Source organism: Rissa tridactyla, chromosome Z (genome assembly GCF_028500815.1).
Source record: "Rissa tridactyla isolate bRisTri1 chromosome Z, bRisTri1.patW.cur.20221130, whole genome shotgun sequence".
Taxonomy (NCBI): Eukaryota; Metazoa; Chordata; class Aves; order Charadriiformes; family Laridae; genus Rissa; species Rissa tridactyla.
The window spans coordinates 9,179,750-9,192,386 of NC_071497.1; the positions used below are offsets into that span (position 1 = coordinate 9,179,750).

The window sequence follows — 12,637 nt, forward strand, 5'->3', positions numbered from 1 at the left end:
TTCTTTCAATATAATTTAATCACTCTGTTCATGTACTTGTCTTCAGATTATGTTATGCAAAATACAGTTTCACCTTCAGATGTTTTTCTTATGTGCAGTATAATCAAAACTAGTATTTTCATAGCTTCTACTATCAGCAAAGATTTTAAAAAATGGTGCTGAATAGACATAACTCTCAACACCTGCAGACAAAAACAGATAAAATTATGACAAGACCTTGTACACAGACAGTTCTTCTTACGTTAAAGGCTAAAGCACTTTTCAGTGGTAGATGTCATTAACTACCCCATTGATAAGGCCAAAAAACACAGGCAATCAATGCCTGCAGGTGGGATGTGTCAGTGTTTCCACCTTTGGAATTGCTGCACTCAGGACCAGATCCAAACATCTCATCACATGTCAGTGTGAGGCAGAGAATAGGCCCTCTCCTGAAAAGCTACTAAGAAGTCCCTATAGCAAAATCCTGTCCCGTTTTTCTTGTTCTTCTGAACAAACCTGACTCTGTCAGCAATTTACATTATTTTCTCTTTAAAAAACACCTCACCCAAGAGGAATATTTGTATTATGTTAAATTCTGTACTGTATATGTTAAAGAAATTAAATTATGCTCATTTGCTTTTCCATTTCACTTAGGAAGTCAAAAACTCTCAGTCTAGTTACAGTAAGTGTATTACCTGCATTTTGTTTTTCTGCATTAATACAACAGCACATGAGATCTGACCACAGTAATTAATTTGTCGAAAGTTTTGATGATTCATCTATTTTTAAGGGCATACCTATAAAAACTATAATTTATGTTCACAAAATTTAGTGGTAACTTGTTTGAAGTTATGAAGAATGACTTCAACAAGTTTCTGGTGTCTTTCTTAGCAAAAAAATTTCCTTACAGAAAAAGATTTTAAGTGTCAGTTTCACTGAACTACTCTGGAATCATGCACTGAAGCTGTACCTAACATTGGAGAAAATTGCACTCCAGCCTTTGAGGTCACAGCAAATCCCACAGAGTCCCAGGGAGGTGGAAGAGGAACATTCGTGGCTCACGAGACAGATGAAAAATAATCAAAAAAAGAGTCAAATGCAGTTGTTTGTTGTGTCGGTTTTTTTCTTTCTTCTGAAAAATACACTCATGAGTTGTAGGCCAGTTTCATGATTCAGCTTGGCTCATGTCCTGAAAGTTTAGGCTTGGAGAACATCAGTGTTACTTTCTGACTTGGACAAAGAATAAATACAGACCCCAGGCTTGAAGCAGAGCAGTTTTCATCCACAGATTAAAACTGAAAAAGCCTCTCCAATATATGCAGCACAAAAGAAAAGCCTTCCCAATATCTATGCAGCACAAAAAAAAATCACTACAAAAAGTTTTCCTTGGCATACCTAAAAAAGTTTGGATGGCGTTAAAAAAAGATAACCAACTCTATTGATCATACATTCTCAAGCAAGTAATTGGGTTTCACACATTTGTATAGAAATGTGTCAGAGAGCAACTAGCCTAATATTGATAAAAAAATCTAAACTGCCAAAGATTCTGCTCTCCTTTTCATTTCTTTAATTATGATACCAGGTTGCTGTACACTAGACAGCTGAAGAATGGCAGAGCTGGAACAGAAGACCGTATTAAATGAGATGAAAAGAGGCATAAAGATGATGAACTCCCACTCACTGCATACAGAACAGCATATTTGATCAGTAATACCGTTCATAGGTGGTGGGGTTTTTTGTAATTCTCAAATGTGCACATGCAGGTTTATAATGGAGCAGGTCATATGAGCAGTCTGAAGCTTGAAAGTACGAGCTATCAAGTCTAGCCATGATCTTTGAGCTACCTCATCTTAAGAGGCATATTTAAGCGTTCAAGTGTTCACTATGCCAGCATTTGAGTTTGTTTCACAAAGGTTTATGAACTCATACAGCATTAGAAGAAGTGACTATTAAAAAGCAGACGAAATCAAGCCACCAATGCATTTCAGGCTTTTAATTTCACTTTCACTGGTCCTTGGGACATATGAAATAATTTTGTTCTAAGAAATATGCCACTGAAAATCCCTGTTGCAACCACCCACGTCAGAAATAATTCCAAGTATGTATTTGATTCTTCTGCCTAAACCTCCACGAAAAATACAATCTAACTATCAAATCAAGTCAAGGGATTATAGTCTTAGTAAGGTAAATCCCATGGATTCACATGCACTGTCTGATGTACAATAGTGTAACACAGATAGAGCTATAGTGACTGTGTTTAATTTCTGCAAAATATTTAAGGGAAAGGTCAGTAAACTATTTTTAAGTGACTCTTGCTTTAGAAAGGCTTTTTCTCATCAGAGAAATCTAAAGAACACAACATTGAGATAAAGCAGTTATGTCATGATTATGCTGTAAACTTGAACTAAATCCAGAAATCTAAAAATATATCAGTCCAGCGAAATAATTTTAGTTTAATGGATGGGAAAAAAACGTAAGTGTCTAAAGAATATGCTTAAAATCGAGAAACTATTTTAACTCCAAATAATAACATTAAGGTTGCTCTGAGATTTATAATAATCTATGAGATTATAAGGTTAAAACATGAGTACCAAAAAGAATGAAAATATTCCTTCAGACTCAAAAACTGTTCAAATTTGAAAATCTGAAAAATCCTTACAAACAGGGTTACTGCTATAGATATAACTGGCACACACTCTTGGGATTTCTTCTTTTTAAATGGAGATATTCTCTCAGGAGTCCTTATTAGTCTCACACTTGGAAGAAAATCTTTAAAAATTGCTAAACACTGAAAACATACTTAAAGTTACGAGTTACACAAGTTGTTATTAAAAATCTATAACTCATCTTAGAAGTAAAAAACACCAAAGAGTCTACTTTTTTTTTTTTTTTTTCCTTTTACTAGCATTCAGCAGCATTACAAGATTAAATTTTTGTTTTGGGCATATTGTGAGAAGTACATGGGTTCAGAGAAAATAGCATTGTTCACTTCCCTACTGAAGAGAGAAAAATTCAACACGCGTGTGCGTTAGCATTTACATATGTTGTAACAACACAGGGAATGAGTACCCAGAGCTTTAGACGACTGCACTTTTTAGGTTGCATTTCCCACAACAGTAAGCAGCAGTGACTCCACGTCCACTGGATAACATCCTATTGTTTTCTTCTTTCGGCAACAGCAAAGAGAGACAACAAGGAGTTAATATCATCACCAAGACCTAATGCCAAATTTTGGTGTACCTGCATACATCTTCAAAATCATATTTGTTTGCACACAGCAAGTGCATGTGTGTGCCTGCACATGTAAACTCCTAGTCCAGTTTCTCCAGTGAAGTCCTAGGTGAAACCATCCAAATCTTGTGCCTTTATTTATAGATATAACTCCAGAAAAGAACAGATCCTGAATTTCAAAGGCTGTTGTTGCCAATTGTGTTTACAGATGGCAAAATATCATGACAAATGCGCAATGTGACAGTGGAATTTTTTCCTGTGACTTATTTATATAAAAGAACCATAGGGAAAAATTGTCAAAGAAGAAAAGCCTTTTTGAGCAGCCTGCCTTAACAATTATATTTGTGACTGTTTTAGTACATCTCAGACACCTTTTTTTTTTTTTTTTTTACTGCAGTAATGTTTGAATTATCTTCCATGAATAATGATAAGAATGGCAACACTGCAGTTGCTATTTCTTTGAATCTGTACATCAGCCAAGTGCATTTGCCTGTGCTCCTGCTATGTTTCTTTGTCTTCTGGGAACATACAAGCAGTTTTTACCTGCTGATGTATTTCTGCATGTCAGGTGATCTCTAGCTCTTGATTTCTTTAATTACACATTGTCTATACCCTCAACCTACTCTATCAGCAACATGAAAAGTGCTGCAGATCTTTTTTTGCACAACGTTCACAGTCTGTTCAAGAACTATTCAAAGTAAACTTTCAGACTTTTAAAATGCTCAGTGTCCCATGCCACAAAGGAAAGGTTAAAAAAAAGCCCATAACAATGTACAGCTAGAAACAGAAATCTGCAAAAAAACCTTTTTAAATTTTTTCTTTAGTTGGTCCAGGCTTTTTCCACAAGCTAAAGGAGGAAGTTTGCAAAATTATTCGGATTTTTTTATGACAATAGGAGTAAAGGTTAAATGGAAAGGAGGAGATAATTGCAAAGAGCCAAATGTATCATTTTTCAGACCATCTGTGAAGGGATTGTTGACTGTCATGCAAAACAAAAATTGGCAGGATGCGTAACAGTCAACAAAAAAATCTTTGAACAAAACGTCCATCTCTTAAGCAGCTTCCAGACCATTTATAATTGGACCACAAATCAAGAAACTCAATAGTAGCATAAACAAATATTAATTATGCAAGCAACACTTAGGCTCAGGGGAAAAAAAAGGAAGAACAAAAAAACACAAAAAAAATCTCCCAAAACTTCTCTCCTCACCCCACATACACCACTGGGTGCATTGAATGTGAGGAAGATAATAGGGAATTTAAACAAACCTGCCCTCATTATGAACCCAGAATTTTTGGTCAAACTCCCTACTTGCAACGTCAACATACTAGGGCTGGCTTCCAGTGTGCAGTGGTCACAGCTTCATTCCAGCTTCTCTCCTCCTCAGCTTGGGAGACCAGAGGGAAATAGCACCTAAGAGCTTGCCACAGAAGCTCAGCTAAACCACTGGAAAACAGATAATTCAACACATCCCATCCAATCAATCGCAGTAGGATTGTGGTGACCCGCTTGGGGGGGAGGGCGTGAATAGGAACTGTACTAGTCTCCTTTCTTAGATGAAGAACGAATTTTTCTCTCAGTGCCAGTTTGCTTGCGCACGTCTATGAAGCAGAGAGTTTTCCCTGCAGCTGCTCAGGACTTAGTGCAATAGGTCAGGAAACACGTGGGTCACAGTGTCATAACTCAGGAAATGTCCAGTGCAAATACTTTTTTCCCGAGCAGACAGCTTCTCTAAGATACTAGAATAGGAAATTAATTTAAGAGATAGGAACACGTAGAAAAAGGGGGTCTTGAATTTCTGCTAAAGTGAAAAAAAATCATAATTTTCCCCTGGCTCTTAATTCCCAAGAGCAGGGATCACTTGAAGCAAAACTAACCTTCAAGTCATTGTTTTAATTCAAGAAAACTGCAAGGGGAGATTCAACTCGATTTGAACATGAATGTTTAGCCAGTTATCTAAAATTGCTAAGCAACAATTTTGTTAAATTCAAAGGGCTCCTAATTCAGCAACAAAAATAGAAGTCTACTCAAATGCATTACAGAGTAGGTGAATATTCAGAGGAAAGGAATAACATTCAGGGTTATTGAATTAGAAGGCAGATTCCAAACAAATTAGTTTTAATCTCTATTTTCATTTTGCTGCCGATTTCCCAGTAAAATATCCTCTGGCAAGAGAAAACATACACAAATGTCTCATAAAAGCAGCCTGGTGAATAAGTGTTAAAAATGCAGCCTGGAAGAGAAAGCAGGTTTGCCTCTCTGTTGGAGCACAGTCATCAGCCCCCGTGGACCCCACACATCACAGACACCGAGCCCCGCGGCCAGCCCGGTGGGTTGGTCACTGGCCACCTCTACTTTTAATGACACCTGGGCAACTCCTGACAAGCCTCCAGCCACCATGAAGGAAAGCTGGTTGGTCTACACCAGTGGTTATTTCTCACACAACCTTTTTTGATGGAGAACAGTGGCAGCTGAAGAGTAAGTCAATGAGTACTTCCCATATGGGGTTTTTTAATCGAAATGGGGAACTCCAAGGAAGTTCAGTGTTAAGCTCTCAATGCTTCTCAAATCTCCAGGAATCTGCACAAATTCATCTGGAAATCTCATTAAAACATGTTCCCAAGTGGGAACTAGAACTCATTTTCCCAGTTCCTGGCTAGAGACACCACTCAAACAAAAATGACAAAAAAACTTGGTTGTCCTGCATAAAGGATCAGGGGAGGACAACAAATCCTGCACCAACACTCTTCTTTCTTTGAACGAAGCATCTTAGATCCCTGATAGAAAGGGAGGACTGGGGAGGGTTGCAACCCAAGCAGGATTGATAACCATGCCTGAAACAATTTCACAGATTTGATGATAACCTCTATCTCTGAAAGGACGGCAGATGGCCACACATTCAACCCTGAAGTTCCATGAGGGAACCCACGACCTGAAGAAACACAGTTAAAATCAAGGTCTGCATCCAAGTGCTCAGAAACAGTCTCCATGATACTTGCAACCCAGCGGTGCCCATTTACTCCTCTGAAGAGTAGTCCCGCTGGGATAAGGTGCAGACTCCGAAGGATTAAATTCTTTGCATCTTGATTATTGATTGGGATATCACTATCACAATTTTTTTTCTCTCAGGTCTGGATTCATAAGGAAAGAGTTCCACAGAGCTTTTCCAGTACAGGGAATGGAATGTTATAACCCAGAAAATTACTGGCGTGCAAAATTACTGTAACTATTACTAATAGCAATGTTTATGGCATCATACTGAATTTCAACTAGAAAAAAGACACACATTTTCTGGTTTTTCTTTAGACATGGATACTTATGTACAAAGCCAGAAAGACAGACATACGTTTCCAAAGGTTAGCTTGTAAAATCACTGATATAATTTGCATTATTTAGTACAGCATAACACAGAAGTGCATTACCTGGCTACCCACTTAAAGTAGAATCTGTCTCGACATCACCATCAGATAGTGCTCGACTTTCACTATCACATTCATCAGAGCAAGGAAATCCCTCCCTGCCTGCCCTCTCACAACAGAAAAAAGAAAGTAATAATTTCCCTTACTAACCTCATTTAATTCTAATCTTTACCAAATTCTGTATTATCTCAGCTGCCTACTCTAGAATTTCTGTCTCAGGAAACATAATGGTGTTATGCCACATTATTATTCCTGTTCAGAATTAGCGAAATACTCCCTGAACAGCACAGCTGATATCCCTGAATAGGGAACTATATACTTGCATCAATCTGTGTGCAACATGGTGAGAAAATACCATATCTGATTAAAGCATAATGTACGTTTCTGCATGCTTTTCCATTTCAGGGATCAACGGGATCCCACTGGGAGTGTATGCCTTCATTATTTTCTGGGGTACATCTCCAAGCCACAACTTAAAATAAACTAAGCAGCTCTCATTAAAAACTTTTGTTAAACTTTCTCATGCTAATTTTAGCCTTTTAAAATAAGTAGTCAATCAATCTGTGCTTCATTTATCAGAATGGAAAGGCCTACATATGACCCGCTGTGTAATCTCAATCCCTATGAAACATTAGTTATTACTTTTAGCTAGTTCTTCTCCATCTGATATTGTGACAGTAATCAAGCAGGGATAAAGTGTGTCAGGCTGAGAGCTCACAGGACCCATCTGGCTCAACTTCAGTGCTTATGCTGCTGCCAAGAGATGTGTCATTCTGGAAACCACAGCTGTAATTTACAGAAGTCCATTTATATTTGTTACTGCTGTTACAGTTAGGGCATGTTAAGGCAGACAAACTCCTACAGCACTTCTGAGGAGATGAGGACTGTCCTTATTCATTGCAGTGGCTCCTGAAGTTGACACTTTCACATAGATCACTGGCTTTTAAAGTTGACACTTTTGCATCAATATTTCCACACTGTTTATCCTCAACCGCATTCAAGAGGTTTGCCAGCTTTGGATGAGAAGTGGTCACACAAAGTACAAAAAGGGCCTACCATGTTTTAACCCAGGCCGTGACCATGAATACAAAAATAGCCAAGTCAAAACAAATCAGATATTTCATACTGTAAAAGGATTACACATTTCTCTGTACATCTTTTCCATCACTAATGTTTAACTTATGCATATAATGCACTTTTAGATATATATATAGACTAATGCATAACTGATTATCAGTGGAAGGTAGCATATCACTAAGTTTCTACACAAAGTATAAAATTAGGAAAGGAACTTGACGCCTCCATAGAGAGTGACGTGACCGCAGGACCATCACTCCAGGACCATCACCAACAGTGGAAACTCCTCCAGTGGCAGTGCGTGGAAGCGGCACCAGGAGGTACTTTTCAATGGCCAGGCATATTAAATTGCTTTGAAGGAAAATATTACTTGCATTTTAGCAGCTGCAGCTAGCAGATTAACGGAGCAGCTTTTGTGCTTGCTTTGTGGAGGATCTGCTGCAGCTGCAAAGGACTGTCTGATCACTTCTGCAGGCAGACTGTAAGAGCTATGGAAAAGCAGATGATACCAGAAAATGGTCTGGTAAAGAGGCTGATCAGTGTTGCCAGACTAAAACCAAGGGCAATTTAGGTTGAGATTGATTCTCTGAACCACTGGAGTGGGTTTGTGAAACGAGAAGGAGCTGGTTGTACTTTCTCTGCACAAGAAAGGATTTGCCGGCTGGGTGTTTGAGAGATCTTTTGAAGTGTTCTTTGAAAGGGCTTAAGCTGCAAAACACAGAAGCTTTAGGAAAAATTCTCTCTCCTGAACAACATTCAGGTAAATAACTCAAGTCAAAGGTAATTCAGTGTCAGAGATATCTGCAGGCAATTAATTGAAAGGGACAGAATATGAGCAATTCCTCTTTGCATAGATGCTTAAAAGCTTCAAGCTATTACTTTAATTGCTCCTTTAAATCACTAAAATCAGAGAGAATAAAGCCATCTTTCCTCCTCGCTACCATGGGGCAGATTTTCCTATGTGTAAATCATATTTGTCAGAGATACTCCCCCAAAGACTCTTTTTCCCCACCCCCTCCTTCTTTCTCGCTCTCCCCTCTCCCTCTCACATGTGTTTCAAGAAACAAATGCTTGTACTAAAGAAGCCAGGCCCTCCTGCCAACCGCAAGCTTCCATCCCACTCCCATCCTCTCCCATAATATGTCACCTTGTTCTTGTGAAAAATGGTACATTCTCCACGGCGCGGGTCGGCATGCCGTAGGAGGAGGAAGGCAGCCTTGAAGCATGCGGCACGCTGGAAAGGCTGATGTACCCAGCTCAAAATTCAGATGAGAGAGCTGTTGAAATAAAGCTGCTGTGCACACGAGGGAACAACCCGTTTGTTTGGGTTTAAGTATTTGCTTCTCGCCTAACATTTATTTTCCATGTTGGGAGATTTTCTGGTCTCCAGTTTGAGCTGAGGAAGAAATAAGCTTCTCAAAGCTCCGTCAGGCTATCTTCTAAGAATATAAAAAATATAAACAGCATACAAGATCAATTTAGATCTTGAATTTAAGTTTTTGCCAAAATAATCTCCTTGACGCCTGTGTTCGGCAGAACTGTTTTAAAATAAAATGATCCATTTAATCTCAACCATTTCTCTTCAAGTTATACTAGATATTCTTAGCAGAGAAGAAATGTGTATGTTTGCTAAGCTTATGTAAGTACTTTTTACTTTATTCATTATTTACAAAAATAACACAGCATTATTTTGCTAATACGGCTTCGTCCATACAACTATTCAGAAATTTTAAGTGAAGCTTGAATCACTTCTAGTCACACAGAGCACCGTCATAGTTTGTAAGTATTAACAAGTATCAGGACCTCATATTTGCATGCAGAGCAAGCAGTTTCAATAAATGAACACCAAAAGTTGTTTTTTCTTTAAAAATCAGTGCATGATACCTTACCGATCCTGAGATAGCGCTCTATTTCTGTGCACAGCAGACATAAATGAACTATTAAGGAGAAAAAACAGCAGTAACATGTTTGAAAGAATTGTACAAAGATAAACCAGGGAAATTTGCAAGTTCTACAAGTCACAGATGAAAGAAATACTTTTCCACATAAATTGCTGGGTTTGTGTGGGTGCTGTGTACATTATACTGCTGTTTCTTAATTCCTGTAACATCTGTAGGATTTTTGCAGCAAAACTACAAATGAGTGGTGAGCATTTTGGCAGGAGGTTCCTCTCCCACGTTACCAGTCTCACTCCTTTTTTTGACACTGGCTGTGTGACAGACTCTCAGAGAAGAGAAGGCAATCACTCCTGAAGACACATGGGGCTCCCTGCAGCTCCCTGGAGTTCCACTGAAGGACTACCTAACTCCCATTGCAAAGCTAGAAGAAGAGATTAGCAGCACATTTGTTAGGATGAGACCGCTAACAATAAAATTTTCGTTGGAACTTTTCTATATTGTAAGACAGACACGGGAGCAGAGCTGATAGATGACTTCTGTGTTGATTTTGGAAGCAGAAATCAAGAACCAATTCTCTAGAAGTACATGAACAGCGGGGAAAGAAACAGCTCAGGTAACTGATGCCTCTGAGCACGCATATGTTTGTGATTGCGCAAGGCTTACCTACCGCTCTGAGAAGCACGTAGGTGAACAGAAACACTAGGAGCAATGATGAAGAGTCATGACAAGGGAGATGGTAATTCAGATTAAGTAAAGAATATACGGCCCTGTATCAACAATTTGAGTTTATACTAGTTTATGTCCAGTCATGAAAACTGGTTATCTGTCACTGTTCTGGACAAGGATACTTGTGTAACTCTATTCTCTTCCCTTGGTGAACAATGAGCTTTATTGCCATGAAAGAAAGCTGGAGAATAAAGATCATTTGACCTGTCCATTTCTATGCTAGTCATCCTATTTTTATAAGCTGGGAAAAGAATGAAGGCGTGCAGCAAGCTATTAATCGTGACAGAGCACTACAGCTGCAGCAAACCACGAGCCATCCAGCCATCCTTCATATCCCTCCAAAGAGAACGGACATGTAAAAGACGCATACTCTATTTATCCCTACTGTGCATATTATCATTCCTGCAAGTACCAAACTGCGCACCTGGGGTGCCGAATTTAACTCTCCATACTTTCACTTCACATTTCTATTTATCAGGCTGTTAAAATAAACAAGTAGTATGCAAGTATTTTGGAAGAGAATATATAAAAACATGGTTAAGATATGTAGAGATTAATATTTAACCAGACAGATGGACTAAACAATAGGACAGGTAGTACAGCTTGGCATCCTAAAAGCAGTAAAATAAGTGAAATTAATGGCAATAAAATCAGTAAGTTAAAAAAAACTGCTGAAGGGTATAAGAACCTGAACCATCGTGGTTCAGAGAAAGGTTCTACATACTGCGGGAAGCTCTGCATTCTGCAGAGCAATGCCGTGGTGCCCAGCACCTCCTTTTTAGCAGCTCGCAAACTAGTGTGGCATATGGTGTTGTGGGGCAACCCCAGCATGAGCTGTAATTAGGGCCCTGCTAGCCCCACATGTCCACCTCACGTGCGCCCAGATAACAAATGAACCCAACAGATGAGGGTGCCCCGAAAACACCATCAAGGTCCCTGAAGCACAGCACCAATCCCCAAACAGTGGGGATGGAGCAGACTGAAAACACTGCCAACACGCACTGCACTCTGGCTGCATCTGAAGCGGAAATTGAACCAATATCTAAAGCAGACCAAAGTACGTAAAAGTCTTTCAACTTTGGTTTCCCATCAAGCCACTTGCGGTCACGAAGCCTGCAGACAAGACCAACATAGGCAGTGTTCTCTCAGTTGTTTATCGTAAGATCAGCAAAGCCATCATATGCCTGGGAGAGCTGTTCAGAGCTTTGTATACATAGCAGTATATAAACCTATCATTGCATGGTGACAGCAATTATAAAATGTTATGGCCAGCATTCTCCACAGGAGATGATTAAATATTCTTCATGTCTGTTTCTGATAGAGAGTGTGACTATAAAGCTCTCTGATGAGGCAGAGGATATTCATCATTTCAAAGAAATGTATTGAATACATGTTTGTGACACGTTCATGAAGTTCCTAAAACTGAACATTACTCTCTTGTGATCATCTAAAGATCATAGGAAGTACACAAGAGTAACAGGAGCACTGATCCGTATTTATCCAGAAATGATTTTCTCGTGATGCCTACTCACTCATGAAGTGAATGATCACAACTTTAGACACGGTGCGTACAAAATCCACTGAAATCAATGGCGATGATTTACTGACTTGCATAGAATTTCATGAGTGATTTTGAGACTCGGGTTTTCAAAGCAGCTTCTTGAAATTCCAACACTTATAATGGAAAAGAGGCGAGTGTAAATTTACAGTTGGACTATGCTTTGTCATACATAACCAAACGAACTGTGGGTTTGAGTGAGTCAATGCAAACTGAAAGTGATTTTCTGGACTTTAAAAAAGTTGCTTTCTATTTGTAGGAAGACCTAGGACAGGACTCAGTTAGTGGAAGTTATTAATATATCACGGGTGCAAAGCAAGACAGCAAGCAAATTCAAAACTTAAATCGAGTATTTTAAGTTGCAGTAAATACCTCCAGTCAGTAGACAACATAGCTGCTTTCCAAGGAATATGCAGTACACGCTTGCAGTAATTTAGTTAAGTACAATTGCTCTTACGTATACCAACCTTGGAAATAAAAAGGCTTATTTTCAAAATAAAACCTTAAATTGCAAGCGAATACAAAAAAATAAACCCAAGAAATATATCATCTAGATGTTAAGCAGATTACATATATGTAAAATATTAATCTTTCAGTAATAGGCTGTAGAAATATTAAGGACAGAACACAAGAATTCAACTAACAGATGATGAACTGAAAATGGCGAGTGATAAATATAATTCTGATTTAAGTCAGCAAGAAAAGCTATTGTTGGCTTATACCATGATAGTTCAAAATCTCAATGAAT

At 38.6% G+C, this 12,637-nt stretch overlaps 1 protein-coding gene across 3 annotated transcripts in view; it reads right to left on the minus strand.

Moving 5' to 3' along the window:
- RASGRF2 (Ras protein specific guanine nucleotide releasing factor 2) overlaps positions 1-12,637 on the minus strand; it is a 131,945-nt gene that overhangs the window by 37,986 nt on the left and 81,322 nt on the right. The gene's annotated exons all lie outside the window — the stretch shown is intronic.